Consider the following 23096-nt stretch of genomic DNA (forward strand, 5'->3'; position numbering starts at 1 on the left):
GCATTAGTGGTGAATGTTTGTAATTGATAGTTTTATTATCTCGTGCTTGGTTTGAAGTCTTGATCCTTACAAACGTTAGTGAAATAAGGTCGTCCTACCTAAAACATTGTTTTCTATAAAGGTTATCCTACGAACTAAGTTTGAATCAATTTTTCAATACTAGTGCTACTGAGATTTGTGATTTATTCTGATTTATTTATTATTTCAATATCTTAAGTCTCTATTTGGCATAGTCCTACTCACCCCCCCTCTAAGACTGTTAAGCTCGCCCTTTTTATTTTGGTCACTCAAATATTTGTATATTCATGTTTGAGGATAAGAGAATTAGATTGAGTCCTCTTCCACCCCACAGATGAACTGTGTGATGAAAGCCTTATTAAATTGAGTAAAGGAGCTGATGGACTTCAGCTTTAATTGCATGTACCATTTTCATGTAGTCCCCAACAAAGTCAAGGAGAAGGCTTGACACATAACCGAGCTCGATGCGTCGTGGAGCTCCATCCATGCTCTGAATGATCCTAATGCTTGGCCAGGTCGCCAGACCCGGAGTAGGGAGCAATTCGCGGCATTCGAAATTTGGGCGGGAGTTGGGCTTCCATAATGTCGTCGGTAAACGACGGCTTGGTCTCTTTTAGCATAGCCTTAATAGAAGTCGATATTTGAGTGTGGTAGGCTTGGCGAATATCGCCGATTTGACCTCGCAGTTCCTTAAGTTTTACCTTCCAGGGCCCCTCCTTATTGGCTATTGCCTCGGTAGCCTTTCCATGCATCTTCTTCTCCAACGTGTGACGCAAGTCGGAGTCGTCGGGCGTTACAGTTCTCGAGGTGTGGGAGGGCGCATGGCTCGACTGCTCATGATGTTATTTGGTTCTTTGCAAGTCGACAAGTGCTTGAGGTGGTCCAGAGACTTCGGCAGTTGCCCGTGCATCTGCCCATTAGTCGAGATGTGGATTTTGTCTCTCAAAGATCTACATTATTCGGTTAATGATACCAGTCAATGCTTCAACTTGATGTTTCAAAGAGACGAGTTGACCTCCTCAATTTCAAGAACGCTGCACAGGGCCTGCAGGTGCAGAATCAACCTGAAGTTGTGTGGGCGGGTCTTCGTGGTCTGCAAACTGCTCCACTGGTGGGGGAGGAGCTGCTCGATCATGGCCTGGGCCCTCTTCATGCTTTTCGTCATTGAAGAATCATTGTAGAATATGGGAATGGCTTTAATGCCGTTCCCATAGACGACGCCAAAATGTTTATTCAAAAATTTGGTTGATCCTGCATCGCCTCCCATTAGCTGGAGTACCTGTGATTTAATGAAAAATAAGAGAAGACATTGGGGGCGCCGATTAAGGCTGGGGACCCTACGATGCCCAAGTCAGTGTAGGTTTGTAGAAGGAGTAGAAGAATGGAGATCATTGTGTGTGTCTTTTACTATAGGTGAAGTCCTTATTTATAACCTTTTGTGGGGCGGTGGTGTATATGGAAATGCCTCTCTATGATGTATGCATATTGCGGAAGGGATCTTCAGAATAGCCGTGGTTATCTCCCCGATATCTACGGCGAATATCTTGAGAAGATCTTATCTCAATATATTCTAAGTATATTTGTATTCCGAGCTAATAGTCGGTATCCGAGGCCGAGTCGGTATTTGAGGTCGAGGTCGAAGTTATCCTTCGAAGTTGACGGTCAACATCGTCCCTCGAGGCCAAAGTTGGCACTCAAGTTACCTGAGGTTGAGGTCATCTTTTGAGATTGACAAACAAGGTTGACCTCCAAAGTCATTGGTCGACACCAAAGGTCGGGGTGAATTTTCAGCCCTTAAGCAATCCATAGTCTTCAAGTCTGGTTGCTCGGCTCATCTATCTCATACATTTGTTTTAGCCTACTTCATAAGTCCTGAACTCGGGTCGCATTAGCTTCCTCGCCACTTACCAAACTTAGTGGACAATTAGTGAACTTCCCAAACACAAAACCCGGCTTATGGCGAAAGCAATTTTTATTTTTATTTTTGAACGATTAATTCATATTATATATACAGAAACACAATCATCCCAACAATTAATAAAAGAAACAGTAGCAAGATCCACTAACTCATGCATGCATCCTATTACTAAACACATCCTGAAAAATGTATAAATTCTCTGTATGAGCAAACCACAACTCGTAAGTCTTCAGCATCCCGAGGTTAAAACACGGCTCATCCTGGAGCTCTCATTAAGACATTCAAAACAATCAGGGGCAAATTATCAACCAAGCATGTTATCATAGATGAGTATGTTATCAATAAAAAAATATTGTTATGGCTAGACAGGTTATCATGAACATGTCTTCAATATTAGACATACTACCCAAATGAATAACTATGAATCATAAGAGCAGTCAATCCTCATGTACAAGATAATTAAATTTTATACTCACATATAAGGTGTACAATGGAAAATGAATGACAAGGTTGTTATGTGTAGTTGGGATGATAGTACGTGGTATTGCAAGCCATGGGGTCTATACAAAGGACATCTATCCAAACCAGTCTCATAACTAATTTAGATAACTAGACTCAATGTGGTAAACTCTTGATATCAGGTTAGTCCATACCTAACTGAAATTGTTGCAATTACGAAGGTGCACATGATGATCTAGTTGCACACCACCAACCTGAGTGGGTAGTGGATGAATGAATGCATGAGTCAAATGTTAAACATCCCTCTTTTCTACTAGTACACCTCCACACTACATGATACATTTTCTCAAGAATTACAAACATACCACACACGTGTAATCCAACACCTTCACACAAGTATGAGACGCATTTTCAAAAAGTAAAGTATTGGGCGAGTCAACCCTTACCTATCTAGTCACTCGCTTAACATTTGGGGACCTAGATTTGTTTTGCCCTACCTAGCCTCAACAGTCAAAATACCACCTACCTCGACTTGGCACGGGACGGTAGGTAGGCTCGTCACACCCATTCGCTTCGCGATCTCGGTAATGAAATTAACTCTTGTAGTCATCCTACTATGCTCACCTCCACTCGACACACGACGGAAAAGGACCTGATTGGCCAATCTTAAAGGGTTCATTGGAGTATGGGCATCTCCAATCTCGGCATCTAAGCCTGGGGTGGCCATAGAGCACCCTTCTCAAACATTCTCAATAATTTTAACACTTGTACATCACAAGGCATCAACACAAATCATCTCACCCAACTAACTATCACGTGGCCACCATACAAAACATCCACTCATGATATACATCACTATGAAAACCCATATAATTGAATGTAGAATCGTAAAGGCATATATATACCCCAACTCCTCTGAACTTTCATCCAGGCAGAAGGACCAACACAAGGGTCCAAATACTACCATACAGACCAACTAGAGGGCCCAAACATAGTATATTAATGGATCCCATGTAAGTATATGGACCAACATGATGGCCCCAAATAGAATAAATTACCAAGTTATGGCATATGAATGCTAAATAAACCCTCAAGTCATAGCCCATTGTCCATAGGGATGTCCATTCAGACCCTTTATCTTATTTTGATATAGGCCGGATCATAGCTTTAATACCCATAAGTAATGGGCCTTAACTTGGGCCCATCTAAGATTTATTTGTTAATCTATAATTTGGTCCAATGAGACCCAACATTGTATGTAGGCTACAAATTTCATGCCATATCCATCACATATTGGCTGCATAACACATGCCATAATCATTCTGTGTGAGATACACATCACACACAATTATTCTTTACAATATATCACAACACACTATACTTCTATTATACATTATATGCTACCATGCCTTCACCATACATTACATCACATGCCATTATACATCTGCCATAATTGCATGCCCTCGTGGACTTTACTTAATAATAGTGTCAATTGCAAACTTGGAAATCGGATTCACAGGGATCCCGGATCGGCGAATCCGATGCCGACAGCCTCCGTAGCACCCCATTCTCAATTCCCGGCACCCGTACGTCAAGTTTCGATCCTGGGATCACACAAGGAGAATTTTTAACATACATTTATCTCATAAAAGGCATAACCACAAGTTTACCCAAATCACAAAGGCCACGTCATCATCACATATCCACTAATATAAACATCCGAATACAATGTCGAAAGAGAAATACATATGTCAAAATCAAAGTTCCAGGAAGTCCGCTACATACTCCAAGCTCAACTCTTCGCATCACCTACATGCATCTATCGTGCATAAGCTTATAGAAAGTGTAAGACCCGTATCCTAGCCCGTATCATTCCATAACTTCCGTGGCCCTCCTAGTCGAATTCCGACGACCCGCTACGTGTAGATAGCATTGGCGCACGCTCTTGAGTCACATCCGGTAAACCTGAATCGACTCAAAACGAGACTTATGTCATTGCGACCACGCCGTCGTCGCAGCTTCCAACGACGCGTCTTGTGCGTCAATGCGATGCTCGGATTATGAGATCTGGCCCATGCATTATCTCGACCGTTGATCGCTTAATCGAGGGACCCACTTATCCCTGTTGTTGTACTTCCCTAGAAACATAATTACTATGATGTCACCCTAGGGGTGACATCACCCTACCCTACCCTAACCATAACTCCTTACAAGCAACCACCCCTTCCCTTTTTCCCCAAAAGTCAAAATCATTAATTGCCTAGAAACCTTCACCTCTCTCTCTCTCCTATCTCTCTCCCTCACTCTTTCTTCCTCATTCTCCTTGGCAAAAAAAAACCATGGACGTCCAACCATCTCCCACCTTATATCCCCACCAATCCAACCTCTTGATCGTCATCTTCACCATTGATAGAGCTTCTTAGAGGCATTGGAGTATATGGGAAGAAGAAGAGTAAGGTGGGTGATCTTAGATTTTGTCTTTCATTCATTTCTTTTGAGTTAAGGGTCCATATATGTGGACCCACTTTGATGTATGATTGTATGCAAGAGGGGCCCGTAGTGGCGGGGCCCCTCCGTTATCCCCGATTTCTCTCTCTCTCTCTCTCTCTCTCTCTCTCTTTTTCCATGATCATGGCCCACTTAAGATGAGCGTATTTTACTCATGCCATCCAACTGTTTGGCCACCTTAATCCCTATTTGGGGCCTGCACGACCGGACGGTCACACAGGCCGGGATGAAAGGAAATACAAATATTAGTTGGATCCAAAATCAGGTGGGCCACGTCCATGTGGGACCCACTGTGATGCCTGTGTGCAATCCACACTGTCCAGCGTAAGTAGGCTGGCTATCGGTGAAGTGTAGACTGACGTGGGGTGTACTGACAGTGTAGTGTGGCTGAGAGTGGGAGTAGCTAACAGGGGAGCGTGCATGGACATTGAGGTCCATGGGACCCATCCTTGCCCTCCACCCCACGTGTGGGGCCACACCATGGCGGATGTGTTCTATCCAAACCATCCACCGTATCTGGGCAGTGGGACCACGTCCGTGTGGGGCCCTCCTTGGTGCGCGTGCACACCCAGGTCCATGGCTCAACTGGCAGATTGAGTGGAGATACCTCGTTTCAACACTTGAGGTCTTGGTATTGATCCCTGCAGGGTGACTAGCATGGAGCATGTGTACTGGCACGGGCGTGTGCTGACGGTGGGGTCCAGGGGACCCACCCACGTCATCCATCTATTCCGGTGGGCCCCACTAGTGTACGTGTTTTATCCAGCCGTCCATCATCCTTGGGCGTGGGACCCACGTTCGTGTGGGGCCTCCTTCGATGTATATGCATGTCCAGGCCATCCAGGGCCTGGTGGACGTTGCATCTTATTAATATAATATTAATATATTATATTATAATATTACCTATTATCATATGTTAGCTAGGAAGGGTGGGCCCTACCTGGGACCACCTTTACTCCCCTCTTTAATGCAATACAGCTGCACTACTGCAGCTACTTTATTGCATATAATGTATACTATATATATATACTCAAGGGTGGGCCCTATGTGGGACCACCTCTGTTTCTTTTAAAGGCAGCAAAAAGGCTGTATGCTCGTACTTAATATAACATTAATATATTATATTTTATATTTGTTGGGGTGGGCCCTACGTGGGACCCACCACTGCCCTCTTTAACGGCAGAAATGCTGCACGTTTAGCAGCTACGTAGCTACTCTTCCTTTGAACATTCCAAGCTCTGCAGATCCCACGTGATGTACGTGTACATCCCAATTGTTCTGATGGTGGGACCCACTCTGGATGCATGAGATCCATCCCTGTAGCGTGGGCCCCAATGTTGTATGTGCTTTATCTACACAGTCCACTGTTTGGACGGTGGGGCCCACCATGATACATGTGTTGTATCCAAACCGTCCAACCATTTGAGATGTCATATCATGGCATGGGATAAATGAGTGAGATCCAAAATTCAAGTGGACCCCACCATTTGCAATAATAATGAGGTATAGTGACATCCACCGTTTAAAACTTTTTTTTGAGCCACAGTGATCCCCACCCAAGCGGATAATTGGTTTTCACTTCATCTATCTCTATGCTAATTATGAATAGGTCGGATCTCAAAATACATAAGGGTGGGCCCGATTTGAAATACATTTGGCCCATTTGACCCGGCCCATTTGACTCGGTCCATTTAAAGCGGCCCATTTGGTTTGGCCCATTTGAGCGGCCCACTCAATTGACCCGATGCAATATATGTGAGGCCCATGAGCGAGGCCCAATGTGATGTATGTGTGGCCGTTACATTGTGTATGAATTCCTTATGTAGGCCACTCCTTGGGAGCAATGTTGGTTTGATGTCCACATTGATGGGCAATGATGGTTGGATGTTCACATTGTGACCTTCCCTTAGGCCTTGTTAGGCCCTTTCTCTTCCTTTCCTTAGTAGGTTAACTCGAATAAGTGGGCTCCATTCACCGTAGACGGATGGCTCCATGCTATCTAATTAATAAAACCATGGCTGAGTGCCGATCTTTATACTATGGTTGATCTGTTGATCACCTATAGACCCCACTTTGTTTATCTACTGATTATCGATGCCGATTGTCGATTAGTGATCGAGCCCGATTGTCGTGACCGATTTACCGATTTCGATTGTCATTCGATTGTCGTGGCCCATTGTGATGTATTCGAGGCCCATTACTGCTGCCCATTTGATACAACCCACTTGATGAGTACGAGGCCCATTAGTGCGGCCTATTGATGCAAGGCCTATTGTGACATGTATTAGGCCTATGACGCGTGATCCATTTGATGCGTATAAGACCCATGGGTAGGGCCCACATATTATGTATTTGAAGCCCATGAGCAGGGCCCACCTGAGGTTTATATATGGGCCCCATTAATGTGGCCCACTTGTATTTGAGACCCACGGGTTGCAGCCCATGGGTCGTGGCCCATTGTGATATATACTCGGCCCATACGTTGTGGCCCATTGAGATGTGTTCCTGACCCATTTAGTGAGGCCATTGTGAAATATTTCGGCTCATGTGATGAGGCCCATCGAGATGTATTTCTGGCTCATATGATACGGCCTATAGCGATGTGCATTAGGCCCATGTGATACGACCCCCTTGATTTATGAGACCATTGTGTAAGGTCATGTGCCTACTATATGTTTGGCCCTATGTGGGCCACTCATTTGGAGCAATATTGATTAGATGTCCACACTGTGACCTTCCCTGAGGCCTTAATCGGCCGATTGCCTAATGTCGATCGAGGCTGATTATCGATCGAGGCCGATTACCGATTCTGATTTGTCGTAACTGATTGTTGATTTTCGATCGAGGCTGATTATCGATCGAGGCCGATTACCGATTCTGATTTGTCGCAACTGATTGTTGATTGTCGATCGAGGCCGATTACCGATTCTGATTTGTCGCAGCTGATTGTTGATTGTCGATCGAGGCCGATTACCGATTCTGATTTGTCGCAGCTGATTGTTGATTGTCGATCGAGGCCGATTACCGATTCTGATTTGTCGCAACTAATTGTTGATTGTCGATTGAGGCTGATTACCGATCGAGCGATGGAGTCCATTGTGATGTATATGAGGCCCATGTGAGAGGTCTATCGTGATATGTATTAAACTCTTGAGTGAGGCCCATGGTGTTGTATATTTGGCCCTTGTGTGAGGTCATGAGTCCACTATATGTTAGGATCCATGAGGGCCATTTCTTGGGGGCAATGTTGGTTAAATGTCCACATTGTCGAGGTCGATTGTCAATGCCGGTTGTCGACACCGATTATGAGTATGTGACAGTATAGCATCATGATACATGTCATACGCATCATCTGCATGTTTGTTATGAGATGTGGTTGATCATTACATATGTCATTGAACATGTTGTTATGAGACTCCTTGATAGGCGGATGTTATCTCACATGAGCATGCGCAGCATTGAGGATTGATGCATGAATGAACTGTGTGACTCATGCATATCGCATTTTGCAATATGATTACTATATGCCCTAGCGTCATTAGGGCCGTAGCCTCCACAGGTATATCGTGGATGGCCAAATGAGACACCGGAAATTTATTCTAGCATATCGGCATCATAGATGACCCCGGGTGAAAATTCCTAAACCTCCGTGGCCGGAGACGCCCCAATGTCGAGACCGAGTGGATACATGAGCGCCGAGTGCCGAATACCGGAGGCCGCGTCTCCCACTATGTCGTGGTCGGTTGGGAGGGAGTGTGGCCTTACCGGCCGCGGGTAGGGGGCAATACTAGGCGAGTTTGACTCGGCTCGTGAATGGGTCCACTATCGACATGTCGGATAGGTATTGGCGGACTATTGCCAGGCGGATAGTAAGGTTTCTTACGCTCACTTGGATTGTGCGGTGGGAGAGCGATAGTGCCATTTGGAGTGTGCTAAACCCCGGTGATGATCCCGAGATGTACGGTATATGGATGTAGTGAGTAGGAGTTGCATACTCATTCATTCATTCATCATTCACTATCCACTCGGCCGGTGGTGCGCAAATATTTATTACGTGTACCTTCGCAATGGCCGGATTTCGGTTGGGGTGCGACTAACCCGAGATCGGGAGTTTACCACATTGGGTCGACCATCCAAATTAGGTATGGGACTAGTTTGGATAGAAGTCCATTGTGATGGACCCTATACTGTGATACTACGTACTACCATACCGACTTCACACTCCAACATGGTCATTCCATTTGCACCGCATGTTGCATTACATCCGCAGCATATGGTATGGTTGACGCTATTCATTTTACTTATCGGGAATGTATATTGCATTGCATCCTCTGCATCCGATATTTGGCTCTCTATGACTCTTCATTTTCATGTTGATTTGTATTGTGTATTTTAATATTGTATGATTTATGCACTTACCAATATTTCCTCTTAGTCTATTATCTTATGATTTATGACTTTGTCAATATTTCTTTACTCTGATAATTCATGATCTTATTCGTATATCTGTTTATTCTGATATTTACGATTTATGGATCACCAATATTTTCGGTCTTGTATGATGATGGCATTGTATTGAATACTTGGCACTTATCTTGTGCACACACTTACACCACCCTCTAAGCTTTACATAAGCTTATGCACGATAGATGCGTGCGAGATGTTAGGTTGCGGCATTGTTGAGCTTGGAGCGTGCGGTTGTTCCGGAGCTTGATTTTCGATTTATGTATTTCCTTATAGCATTGTACTCAATCGATTATATTAGTGGATATGTGATGTTGATGTTGCTTTTGTGAATTGGGTAAAAATGTGGTTGAGCTAATTACGAGTAAAATGTACAAAAAAAAAAATATTCCTCCTTGTAGGATCCCGGGATCGTAATCGCATATGGGCGCCGGGAGCCAAGAATAGGGTACTACATGGTCTCGGCACCGGATTCGGCAATCGTGAATTTTGTGAGCCCGATCGTGCATAAGCTTTGAGAAAGCTTAGAGGGTGGTGTAAGTGTGTGCACATGGTAAGTGTCAAGTATTCAATACAATAACATAATCATACAATACTACATATACCGGTAATCCATAAATCGTACAATATCTGAATATAAATACCGACAAGATCATGAATCATACAATATTAAGATACATAATATAAATCAGCTACGCAAATGAGAAGTCATAGAGAGCCAAATATTAGATGCAGAGAATGCAATGCAATATACATTCCCGATAAATAAAATAAACAGCGTCAGTCGTACCATATGCCTCCGATGTAATGCAAAATGTGGTGCGAATGGAATGACCATGTTGAAGTGTGAAGTCGGGATAGTAGACGTAGTGTCGCAAGCTATGGGGTCCATCACAATGGACTTGTATCCAAACTAGTCTCATACCTAATTTGGATAGTCGACTCAATGTGGTAAACTCCCGATCTCGGTTAGTCGTGCGCCCAATCGAAATCCCGACCATTGTGAAGGTACATGCAACAAATAGTTGCGCACCACCACCGAGTAGATAGTGAATGAATGAATGAATGAGTATACAATTCCCGCTCAATATGTCCACATATCAAGACAGTTCATCTCTGGGATATCACCGGGTTTAGTACACTCCAAATGATACCGCCGCTCTCCCAGCGCACCAAGAGAGCATAAGAAACCTCACTATCCGCCTAGTCAATAGTCTCCAATACCTATCCGCACGTCGATAGCGGACTCATGCACGAGCCGGTCAAACTCAACCTAATATTGCCCCCTTCTCTCGAGCGGATAAGGCCACACGCTCTCCCAACCGACCACGACATAGTGGGAGACGCGCCTACTAGTATTCGGCACTCGGCGCTCATGTATCCACTCGCTCGACGTTGGGGCGTCTCCGGCCTCGAAAGTTTAAGGACTTTCACCCACGGACATCTAAAGTGCCCAAATGCTCGAACTAAACATTTTCAGGGTCTCATCTAGCCATCCACAACAAGCCTGTGGAGGTCATAGCCCTGATGTCGCTAGGGCGTACAGTAATCACAATCACACAATCAAGATGCATGATTCATACAATCTAGTCATGCATCGATCTTGCGCATACCGTATACTCATGTGAGACAATCTCATCCCATCAAGGAGTCTTATAACAACCTGCCCAATGGCATATGCAATGTCAACCACATCTCATAACAAACATACAGATGATGCGTATAGGCATGTATCATGATGCTATGTTGTCACATACTCATAATCGGTATCAATAACCGACATCAACAATCGGACTCGACAATGTGGACATTTAACCAACATTGCCCTCTAGGTATGGTCAACATAGAGCCAAACATATAATGGGGCCCACAGCCTCACACAAAGGCCTAATATACAACACAATGGGCGTTACACAAGGGCCACATATACACAACAAGTGCACTCTACTCATGGGCCTCAAATACATGACATATGGGCCCTGTACATGGGTCTCGAATACATTAAATGGGCCATGCATCATGGGCATAATAATATCACAATGGGCCTTGCCCATAGGCTAAGAATACATCACAATGGGTCTTGCCCATGGGCCTGAAATACATCATAGTGGGCCCCATCACCTAGGCCTCAATACACATCTCATTGGGCGTTGGACACGGGCTGAATACACATCACGTTGGGTCTTAAATACAGGTCACGTATCCATCACATTGAGCCCCGACAATCAAAATCGGCAATCGGCTACGACAAATCAGAATCGGTAATCGGCCTCAATTGATAATTGGCAATCGGCCACGACAAATCAGAATCAAAAATTGGCCTCGATCGATAATCGGCAATCGGCCACAACAAATCAGAATAAAAAATTGGCCTCGATTGATAATCGGCAATCGGCCACGACAAATCAGAATCAGAAATTGGCCTCGATCGATAATCGGTAATCGGCCATGACAAATAAGAATCGGAAATCGGCCTCGATTGATAATCTACAATCAGCCACGACAAAACAGAATAAAAAATCAGCCTCGATCGATATTCGGCAATCGGCCACGACAAATCAGAATTAGAAATTAGCCTTGATCGATATTCAGTAATCGGCCATGACAAATCAGAATAAAAAATCGGTCTCGATCGATATTCGGCAATCGGCCACGGTAAATCGTAATCGAAAATCACTCGATCAATAATCGACAATCAGCCAAAAAAATCGGAATCGAAAATCGGCCTCAATCGATATTCAACAATCGATGAGAATCCTATCAAGGCCTAAGGGAAGGTCACAATGTGGACATCTAACCATCATTGTCCATCAATGTGGACATTTAACTAACATTTCTCCCAAGGGAGTGGTCCACATAGAACCAAACACATAGTGGCCCCACGGCCTTGCACAAGGGCCTCGAATACATCACATCGGGCCTTACCCATGGGCCTCGAATACATCACATCAGGTCTCATATACTTCGAGTGGGCCGTATCGACGGGTTGTACCAATGGGCCTCATAAACATCGAGTGGGCAGCACTACTTGGGCCGCACCATTGGGCCTCATAAACATCAAGTAGGCCGCACTACTTGGGCCGCACCAATGGGCCTCATAAACATTAAATGGGCCACATCAACGAGGCCTCGAATGCATTAAATGAGCCACGCGTCATGGGCCTAATACACGTTAAATGGACCACACGATAAGGGCCTAATACACATCATAATAGGCCTCGTGTACATCAAGTCGGCATCATCATATGGGCCTCATATATGCCAAGTGGGCCGCATCAACAGGCCGCAACAATGGGCCTTATATACGATCGAGTGGGCTGCATCAATGGGCCGCACTAATGGGCCAATATACATTAAATGGGCCTTACCAAATGGGCCTCAACAATGGGCTTCATATACATTAAGTGGGCCCACCATAATGTTTATTTTCCATCCAATCTGTTCATAAGGTCACATGGACCCAACTTAAGAGGAAAAACAAATTTTATACTAATCCAAAACTTCTGTGACCCCAAAATCGGGTTTCAATGGTAGACATTCAATCCCCACTGATTTTGTAGTGTGTCCACCGGATAGACGGTGTGGATATACGACATATTCATCAAAGGTGGACCCCACCGTCTAGCAGCTGTTGGACGGTGTGGACTATGATCATCAAAGTGGGCTTGGAAGATGAACGGCGTGAGGTATACATCTCGTGGGACCCACAGAGCTTGTTGACGCCATTCAGAGCAACACCTAGCTGTGTGAGGTGCAATGGCCAAATCGTCTAGCAGGGTCCCACATGGGCCCACCATATATATATATAATAAAATAATAGTATATACATATAGCAGGTGTGAGGTATAAGACATATACATTCGGTGGAATCCCACGTGAGAGGTGTACCCGCCAATCCACGTCCCTGGACGGTGGACAAAATACACATATCAAGTGCGCTTCACACAGATGGACGTCGTGGATATAAGACACGTGCATCAAGTGGGTCCCACCTGCCCACACGTGTCACACGTGTGGGACAGGTCCCACATCCACAACAGGTGTACGGGGTGGATGTAAAACACATTCATTAAGGTGGATCCCATCCGTTCAAAAATGTTGGACGGTCTGGATCAGACCCATACATTTGGTGGGTCCCACGGGCCTGCTGACGTCATGACATCAGCCATAGGCTGGTGTGAGTACAATAGCCAACCTGCGTCCATATGAGGTGGGTCCCATGTACATTAGGGCCCACCGTCATATATTAATATAATATCATATTTATTATTATTATTATTATATATTGTACCCACAGGACTTGCTGCGTCAGCGGCTGCAGCTGTGAATGTGGGGCCCACTGTTTGGATGGTGTTAATGATATACATACAGTATGGTGGAGTCCACATGTGTGTGGGTCCACTTGCTGGGCTGCAGCACGTCAACGACAGGGTCCCTCAGCAGGGATGAAACACATACATGATAGGTGGGCCGCACCGTCCAGATTGCCCTGGATGGAGTGCATAAAGCATACACATCAAGGTGGCCCCACAACCAGTGCGCTGCACATGTGCACACACATCAGGTGGGTGGATCTCCACCGTCCAGTTTTGCTGGATGGTGCAAGTATAATAAATACATCATGATGGGTCCACATCAGCGTGGATGGTGGGATCAACTTCAAGGTGGGCCACAAAGAAAGGGAGAGAGAGAGAGAGAGAGAGAGAGAGAGAGAGAGAGAAATGGAGATCGAAGTAGCGGAGGGACCCTGCCACTATGGTCCCTCTATACAATGCATACATCAAGATAGGTCCCACCATAAGTGGGCCATCAAAATTTTTATTTTTATGTTTAAAAAAACGATGGATGAACACCCACCTCAAGATCTTTTCTTCCTTCTTCCGCCAATGCAATCTAGAGCTCCAAGGAAACGATTCCAACAGTTTAGATGGACTTTGGATGATGGATATGAGAGGTAGGAAGGTGGGCCACAGTAGCTCTCTCATGGGAAGCGCTCATGGACATTGGGTTGCTTGTTTATAAAATGGAGAAAAATGAGAGAGAAAGGATGGGATGGATTGATAAGGTGTGGTTGTTGTAAGAGATGGGAAAGGAGAGGTATGAGTTAGTTTGAAAATTGTGTAAAAAAGGTATGGGTGGGGAAAAAGAGAGTTGACTTGTGAGGGGTGAGGTGGCATGGAGCATGGGTGGTGTACTTAACTTGTGAAATGATGGATTGATGTGATGTGCTGTAGAGATTCCATCGGTATTTGCAACACGCGGCGTTTTCCTCCAACTGAACACAGGCCCACATCTCCTAGACTGGGTATTGCCTCGGTTCGCAATATGAGCATTAGAACCGCGGCGACGGCGCGGTCGCAAGGGTACAAGTCTCGAGTCGAGCCAACTCTAATATATAGGATATGACTTAGGGTTGTGCGTAAATGCTACCATGCCTTCACCATACATTACATCACATGCCATTATACATCTGCCATAATTGCATGCCCTCGTGGACTTTACTTAATAATAGTGTCAATTAGCTAAGTAGACCAGCAAACTAATAATAATCAAACATCCTTCCCTTGACCATGGAAGTGGGCTCACTTGGCCTCTCATCTAATGATTATTTGTAACTAGTTTGCATCCCAAGTTACATGGGAAAGTGGGCTTTTACAAGCCTAAGGCACTAGGCTCAACTTAAGAATAGCCAATGTGACGCGATGGTCCATACATTATAGTGTCATCGGTAACACATAAGGCCCTACACCTCTTGTGATTACTTAACAAATGGGCCGCCAAGGCTCACATAGCATGCACATACATAAGGTGCATAGGTTATGGTGGCACATAAGTACTCGCATATATCATCATTATCATAGCCATCATTCAACATCAAATTCATTGTCATAACCTATATCATGGAAACATGTGCATTTTTAATGTGCATGTGCATGGAGTGCATAACATTCAAGGATTCACGTGCATTATCAATATCATTTATTTATCATCATCCAAGTATCAAGTAAAACATGGTTATCTTGTCCACACTATCATCACGACCATCAATACGTGCATTATTATCACTTTGACATCAACATCATCTACTAGGTACCCAATATTAAGCAGTGTATGCTACCATAACTACCCATATGTATGTCACTACCATGACCATTACCATATACATTTGTTATCATATCATTTTTAGTATGCATGCTACCATAATTAGTCCATTCACAATCATATTACGTTAAACATAAACAACATTATGCACATCATTAATACTACTTTGCCACCATCAAATTAACACTACTATAGTTACCATCATTTAAATCATACTCATCATCATCATGTTACCACACACGTATCATCATCTCAACCATCAATAGGTGGGTCCCACCTAAGTGTGACATGCACATTGACCTTGGGCTACGTTCAAGCTATGTGGTCCTATAGGTTAAGTGTAGGTCCCATGTGGTGGACCACTAAGCAAATTTTACGTAAGATAAATATCTAAACACCGAGCTTTTTATTGATATGGATCTAATTCCATGATTAAGTGGGCCCCACTAGCTGAAGGTTGCATGTTCAACACATAATTGTGCCCCCACATTTTACAACAAGTATGGTCAATGGGCTTTTAATTGGTTTAGCAATCTTATAGTACGTTCTACTTAAGTTTAAGTTTGGTTGGGTAGTGGATAATAGTCCCACACCAAGGAAGCCAAACATAGGATACATACATCTAAGGTGGATCCCATAACGCATATGACCCCCACAAATCCAACATCAACTAAAAGATAAATTACAATCCCAAACATAAGACCCATATGCCAACATTATACATATTCCAAATCATGTTGGGTCAACAAACATCATGCACAAGTAAAACACGAAAGCCCATCTAGTATAACTTATATAATTCAAATGGGCCCCATTAAGTGTGACTAGACTGACTAGCGGTAGTATGCAAGGCACGCCTAAGAAGTAGAGTTGTACACGAGCCAAGCTAGCTTGAAAAGCTCGCTCGGCTTAGCTTAATTCAAGTGGAGCCAAGCTTCACATGACCCAGCTCATTTTGAAAATGAGCCGAACTTGACATTAGTGGATCTTGACTCAACTTGACTCAAACTCAGCTCAGCTCGAAGCTCGAGTTCGACTCGACTCAAATATTATATATATATAAATAGTTAAAACTTAAAACCTACGCTAATTGTCTATCCCTTTCTTACCATTTTCCTTCCTTACCCAACCCGCCACGTTCGAGCTCCTCTCTCTCTCTCTCTCTCTCTCTCTCTCTCTCTCTCTCTCCACTCTACCACTAGCCCGAGCTTAACTCAGCGTCTACCCTAATCGAACCCGACCTAAACCTCCACCTGACCACTCGCCCGAGCTCTCTCTCTCTCTCTCTCTCTCTCAACACCAACAACCAGGTACCTCTATGGCTCTATCTAATATTATATATATATATATATATATTATTAATTGAATATTTGATTTGGGAGTTGGATTGGGTGTGGGTTGGATCGGGTGGCTGGGTTGAGTTGAGTGTGGGTTGGGTTGGGTCGGGTTGCAGGGTTGAGTCGGGTGCTGGTTGGGTCGGGTTACTGAGTTGAGTCGGGTGCGGGTTGGGTGCTAGGTTGGGTTGAGTTGGAAGCAGGCTCAACTCGACTTGAGGTAAGCTCGCCTCAACTCGATCCACTAGCTCCAAGCTAAGCTCCAATGATAAGCTCGAGGTTGCGGTCAAGGAGAGCACAGACGAGTCAAACCAAGCTTGGTCCACCTTGACTTGGCTCAGCTCGGCTCGATGTACAGCCCTACTAAGAAGGGTTATCGTGATGGGCTTCTTACTCCCAAGTGTTTCTCTTGGTATTGGACCTAACTGGGCCTTGCCTTAGTCTTTCTTCATTTGGATGGGCCCAAGGCTGCATATAACCTAAGAGAAACAAATGACAATAAGGCTGCCCATCACATGTATCACCCCATCAAAAAATGAAAGGCTTACATAGCGTGCAAGGTAGGCCTCACTAGCCAATGCTAAGGCCTATACAAGGCAACCCACACTAAATGTCTCACTTAATGTTTTGGGCCCACTAGCACCTGGGAGTTCATTTTCATGGTTTAGATGTTGTATTAAATGCCTTATAAAGGTGGTGGATCCCACTGATGTGGCCCCACATGAATTACGTCAAACAGACTTTTGGTGCATGGTTAATTTCTAGCCATCTTCAATTCATATTCATGACCATGTGGGGCCCATATCTGGTGAAAGGAGAGATTCATCTGGTAGCTCTATATATGAGCTTTAAAAAATTACAAGGCAGGCCTCATTATTTGGGTCTATACAATTTACAATGATGGCCCAAACATGGGTACTGGAGAAAATGTGTAGGAAACATTGCAGAATTAGTTTTTGCCCTATTTTGAATACATATCACAAGGGGCCACCTTTCGACGTGCTGTCAGGTCCCTTTGGTAGTCTTATATATAGACTTCAAAAAATATAAGGTGTGACCAACTAGTTATTCACACATAATTTTTTGGGTAGGACCAAACATTGGCATTTCAATTTTCCGCACAACTATGCCTGGCCCCATTTTGGGATCCACTCCCCAATCATGTGGGGTTTGCATTGGCCCAAGTAAAATATTATTTAACTATTCATTAGTATAGGTTAAAAATTTCAAGTCGTGGCCCACACACATCTTCTACGTTGGGTCCACCATAGAAGCCCAAAGTTGGTCCAAAACATCGAAAATCAGACAAGCAGTTTAGGAATGAATTTGTCCCAACTTTGAGCCCACTTCTCCAACACTTGGGGTCCATTCTTGATGAAGTGGTGGGACATCCTAATCCTGACATGTGAAATAAACATCCCCCAAGTAGTCCACTGATTCAGATACACATTGCTTGGCACGTGGCTAAACATGGGCTCTTGAAATTCCTGCGCAACCTTGCCGAGCCCCGCTTTGGGATCTAGCTCCCAATCATGTAGGGTCCACCTTGGCTCAAGTTAAACATCAATCTTACAGCCAATAGTACGGGCCATAAATTCCAGGTGGTGTCCCCCACATATATTGTGCGTGGGGCCACAACGAATGCCAAAAGATGGCCCAAAAACATGAGATAAGACGTGCAACTTCTGATGTGAAAATCTGTCCTACTTGAGAACCTTCCATTGTGAAAATCTTAGAAACACATAATGATACACATAATACGTTCATCCAGGTGGGTCCCATCCAGCCGGGCCACCCAACAAAAACCCATCAACGCAAAAACACAACAATCATCAAGCTGAGAGGGCTGCACAACGCACACATACCGGGCTGCCCTGTTTGGATGTCAAACATGCGCACGTGCGCACCTCTCAAGTCCAATAGTTGTGAACGGATCGGCCTAGAGGCCCAAAGTTGATCCAAAACTTGGAAAATCACAGTTATTTTCCTCTAAAAGTCATTACCATGTAATTCAAGAAACAAACACCTCGCCATTATAATCATTTCTTCACGTATGTTTAGAAAGGATTTTGGCTTGTAAATCTAGAGTTTGTAAATAGTATCATTACTTATCACACTATAAAACTACCATTTTTCAGAGATTTTGAGTGAAAGAAACCATCAATCTAAGCTAGCAAAATCATGAAATAGGCATGTACAGAAACTGCAGAGGTGTCATGGTAGAACTTGTGATTTGGTAAAATAGCCCCTTTACTTTCCATCCACCATATGGATGTCAATGCCCTACAATTCCACGTATTGGAAGAAAGGGTATCTACCCTCAACTGTTCCAATCCGCTAGAGCACAGGCTCAATTCAATCTACACCATCTCTCTAAAGCTCTTTTAGCTTTCCAGACTGTATCTTGAGCGACAGCCTCAATCTCCACCCCTTCGAATTCCTTTTCTTGCTCCTGTGCTCTTTCATTTTTTGAGATTCTTGCACTCCCCTTCTGAGACCCTATCCTTGAACTCTTTTTCTTAGTCTAGCACTGTTATTGCAGACTCAATTTCCACCCTCTCCTTCTAAGCTCTTCAAGCTTTTAAGACTGAATTCTCGGGCTACAGCTTCAATCTCCCCCTTTGAATTCTTGTTCTTGTGCTATTAATTTTTCAATTCTTGAAATCTTTTTTCTTGCTCTTTCATTCTTTACGGGACTGTTCTTGAACAGAATCAATCTCCACCCTCTCTCCTCCTAAGAACTTCAACCTCTGTGACTGCTGCGCTGCTCATGCATAAGACTGCGTTCTTGGGCTACAGACTCTCCACCAACCAACTTAATTCTTGGGCTCATGCACTCTTTTTCTTGTTGTACACTCTTCATCTGAGAATCTGTCCTTCGAAACTTTTTGAAATTTCCTTTTCTTGCTCAGCAATATCTTTTAAGACTATTGTCTGGCAACAACCTCTATCAACCAACCCTCTTAAACTATTTTTCCTGCTCCAAAGGCCCTCTTTTGAGGACGGTACACTCGCTCTCAATCTATCCATCTGTCCGTCTACTGAAACTCGAGTTCCTTCTCTTGCTCTTGTACTCTTATATCCTTTAAAACCGCTTCGTTGGGCTATAACCTCAGTCTCAATTGTCTCTCTTGCTCTTGCTCATGTGCCTCTTGTAGTCTTAATCTTTTAAAACCGATTCTACAACCTCAACTCTTTTCTTGCTCTCGCACAATCGTCTTTTGAAAGGTCTAACAACCTCAATATGCAACCTCTCCTTGAATTGCACTTGCCATTCCATTTTGTCAGGCGAGGAGTTTGAAATTAACGCAAGCTTTTGTACCGGATTATCTGTTTTCAAAATTGCTTTTCAACCTAATTTAATTTGTTTGGATTCAATTATTTACTTTTAAAAACCATCTTTTCAGTATTTTTTTTATGATTGATTTTCTTTGAACAGGATGCCTAATGATTTTAATTGTAATAAGGACCACCTTACAACATTCTAGACTTGATGAATGATAACCATTCTTTTAATTTTTAAATCACCAATGTAGGCCATATATCAGTTATTCCAGCTCATTTTAAAGCATGTTCCAAAAATCAAGCAATCCAAATCTCTGGTAGGGTCAATTGCCCATTATAAAAACTTCTAGCATTAAAAAAACCTCTCATAGGCCACAAAAGCTTTGGATAAAGCTGATATTTGCCTTTTCCCTTCATCCAGGTCTGTGAACTTAAACAAGGCCAATGGCATATCCAATAACAACTGTTTCCTATGATGCAGTCCACTTGGGATTTGGATTCATTTAATTTTTAGAGATCACGACATAAAATGAGCTGAAAACCCAATAAATCGTATAGATATACAACATTACACAGTTGAGCCACAGTCACGGAGACACCCACTGCGGTATTACCAGGATAACACCTGATCCGCTCCCAATCCAAAGAGGCCATTCTACCGTTGATAGGAGGTGAAATCACACTACAGCATGGATGTGAGGGTATGACTTATGAGTGTGGGCTGCTTTTATAGAATTCCTTGTGAACCGAAGGAAAGTACTACCATCCCAAGTATGAGAGATGCACCAGTGATCACAGAGAACTACAAGTTGGTAGTGCTCTAGTTTTATTGGGACAACCGAAAGGTCTAGTCCATTGATCTACACTGTTCATTAGGTTCAGCACACATTTCATGGGCTACCATCCAAAACATGATGCCAATCTGGCCAATAAGAACCATTTGATCAATACCATTTAATATCAACGGTAAACATCAACTACCCAACACTTTTGTTAGAGACATCATAGATTGCTTATGATTCCATCCCACACATGGCTTTAAATAAGGATGTTATAGTAAATAAAAGCAAATCAAAGATGGACTGGAATTACAGAAATAGGATATTCGAATTGGATCAATTACAGCCATCCAAAATTGGGTCCATGAAATCATTTACGTTGATCACGAACAATTGGGCCAGCAGGAACACAATGAGATAAGAACATGCAATAACCTACTTTTGAGAGACGTATGGTTTATAACACTTCCTTTTTCAAACCAAAGTTCAAAACATCAACTGCTCAGAAAATGAAATTCTCTTCTCATTGATTCGAAAATCTCTGAAGTCTGACATGTGAATAAACTTCATAATTCATCACTGCAGTAAAAACCTAGTCAGGATTCATAGAGATGAACAAAGAAAAAAATGACAATGTAGCTCTCATTTTGCAATCTTTTGCATTCATCACATCAAGATCCTCAGCATAGCGTATATTGCCCTTTAAAAGGCGTTTAATCATCGAGCCATGGAAAACACCACAATGGATTCTGCTCTTTTACTAACGCTACTGGCTCATTTTAGCAAAAGCTCAAGTGCTAAAATGAGCCGCTTCAAAAGACTTTTATTTTTTACACCTAAACCTAAGGGGGCATTGAGTGAGCCATCAAACACAAATAAAAAAATACAAAGGGACTAGCGAAAACTATAGAATGAGTCACCAAACTTCTCGGAACAGCATAAGCTGAATCAATAAACGCCTCACACCGAGGAATCCTCGAAGTGAGATTCACGCCGCGGCGCACGTTAGCAAAACCGCACCGTATTCCGCTAAAATGCGCCGCGAGGGATTGGCACTTGGGCGAGCAAAGGAAAAAATAGATAAAAACAAGCAAAAATAATCGGACGGTTTGGATTGCTTGCCGTTTAAAAATGTGTGGAATCAGAGGTTGGTAGATGGTATCAGTCACAGTTTATTCAGAAACACGGACCAAAAAATATCAATCATCATCTTCCACAGATTTGAAAGTACAAAAATCCTTTTCTTGAAAGAAAGAAATAAAAGCCCCAAACTTGAAAGATTTTAAAGGATACGAAATGAAAGAGATGAAGAGAGTGTCATCAGAGACTTAAATAGCAGTAATCACAAATAACGATCTAGAAAGATCTCATCTTGTTGCAGTTTTTTTCTCATCATATGATTCTCTCTTTCGAGAAAAAATAAAAACGGGAAGGGGAATAGAAATACAAACCTCTGTAGAAGTCTTTCGGGGGAAGGGTGGGCTTGAAGAGCCCTCTTTATAGACGCACTATGTAGAAACCCTAAACAGAGTGAAAGATCTTATGCCTTCGGATACACGGAGGATCGCCATATTTCATCTCGCACCGTACACGTGGCAGACAGATGCGGTGATCCGAGGCGTGCGTCCCGTGCGAATCCATTGGCCCCGGCTTGGGTGGATCCCTGACTGCGGGCCCCACTTTGATATATCCACACCGTCCATCAGTTTATTTAGGACACGGCCCTGAAAATGAAGCCGATCCAAATCTCAGTAGACCACACCAAAGGAAACATTGAACACCGCCCATTAAAATTTTCTTGAATGCCACTAGAATGTTATTTGCCTCCAACGTGATTGATAAGGTCACAAATGCTTGAACGTAGGGACCACATAAATATCAACTTGGCCCCAAAACTTTTGTGGCCCACGGTAAGTTTTTAATGTCAATCACCACTGTTTAGTGTGGTGTGGTCCACTTGAGAACTAGATGTATTTCATTTTTAAGATCATGTCCTAAAATGAGCTTTCAGAGCGGATGGACGTAGTTGATGTAAGTCACATACATCAAGGTGGGTCCCACAGTTAGGGATCCACTGCGCCCGCGTGGATTGGAAGGGAGGGCGCGATTCCCTGCCGGAGCTCTTAGTAGGAAGTTTCTACTCAGGGAAGCCAGGTGGGGCCACCATTATGCTTGTGGTAAATCCAGTCCGTCCATCCGTTTCCGTAGCTCATTTTAATCCATCATAAA

At 43.5% G+C, this 23096-nt stretch overlaps 1 long non-coding RNA gene and 4 other non-coding genes across 5 annotated transcripts; all 5 read right to left on the reverse strand.

Annotated features, from left to right (window-relative positions):
• Positions 1 to 19002: 19002 nt before the first annotated feature.
• LOC131233396 (uncharacterized) lies at positions 19003 to 20811 on the reverse strand. Its single transcript, XR_009165235.1, has 2 exons — positions 20656 to 20811; positions 19003 to 20452 (listed from the first exon to the last, which is right to left on the reverse strand). It is a non-coding gene; the product is annotated as an uncharacterized LOC131233396 (long non-coding RNA).
• Positions 20812 to 21362: 551 nt separating this feature from the next.
• LOC131234216 (small nucleolar RNA R64/Z200 family) lies at positions 21363 to 21455 on the reverse strand. The gene has a single exon (XR_009165623.1). It is a non-coding gene; the product is annotated as a small nucleolar RNA R64/Z200 family (small nucleolar RNA).
• Positions 21456 to 21504: 49 nt separating this feature from the next.
• Positions 21505 to 21594, reverse strand: LOC131234214 (small nucleolar RNA U54). The gene has a single exon (XR_009165621.1). It is a non-coding gene; the product is annotated as a small nucleolar RNA U54 (small nucleolar RNA).
• Positions 21595 to 22004: 410 nt separating this feature from the next.
• On the reverse strand, positions 22005 to 22082 carry LOC131234123 (small nucleolar RNA SNORD18). The gene has a single exon (XR_009165533.1). It is a non-coding gene; the product is annotated as a small nucleolar RNA SNORD18 (small nucleolar RNA).
• Positions 22083 to 22183: 101 nt separating this feature from the next.
• Positions 22184 to 22270, reverse strand: LOC131234211 (small nucleolar RNA Z199). Its single transcript, XR_009165618.1, has one exon. It is a non-coding gene; the product is annotated as a small nucleolar RNA Z199 (small nucleolar RNA).
• Between the last annotated feature and the right edge of the window lie 826 nt (positions 22271 to 23096).

This window comes from Magnolia sinica, chromosome 18, assembly GCF_029962835.1.
Source record: "Magnolia sinica isolate HGM2019 chromosome 18, MsV1, whole genome shotgun sequence".
NCBI lineage: Eukaryota > Viridiplantae > Streptophyta > Magnoliopsida > Magnoliales > Magnoliaceae > Magnolia > Magnolia sinica.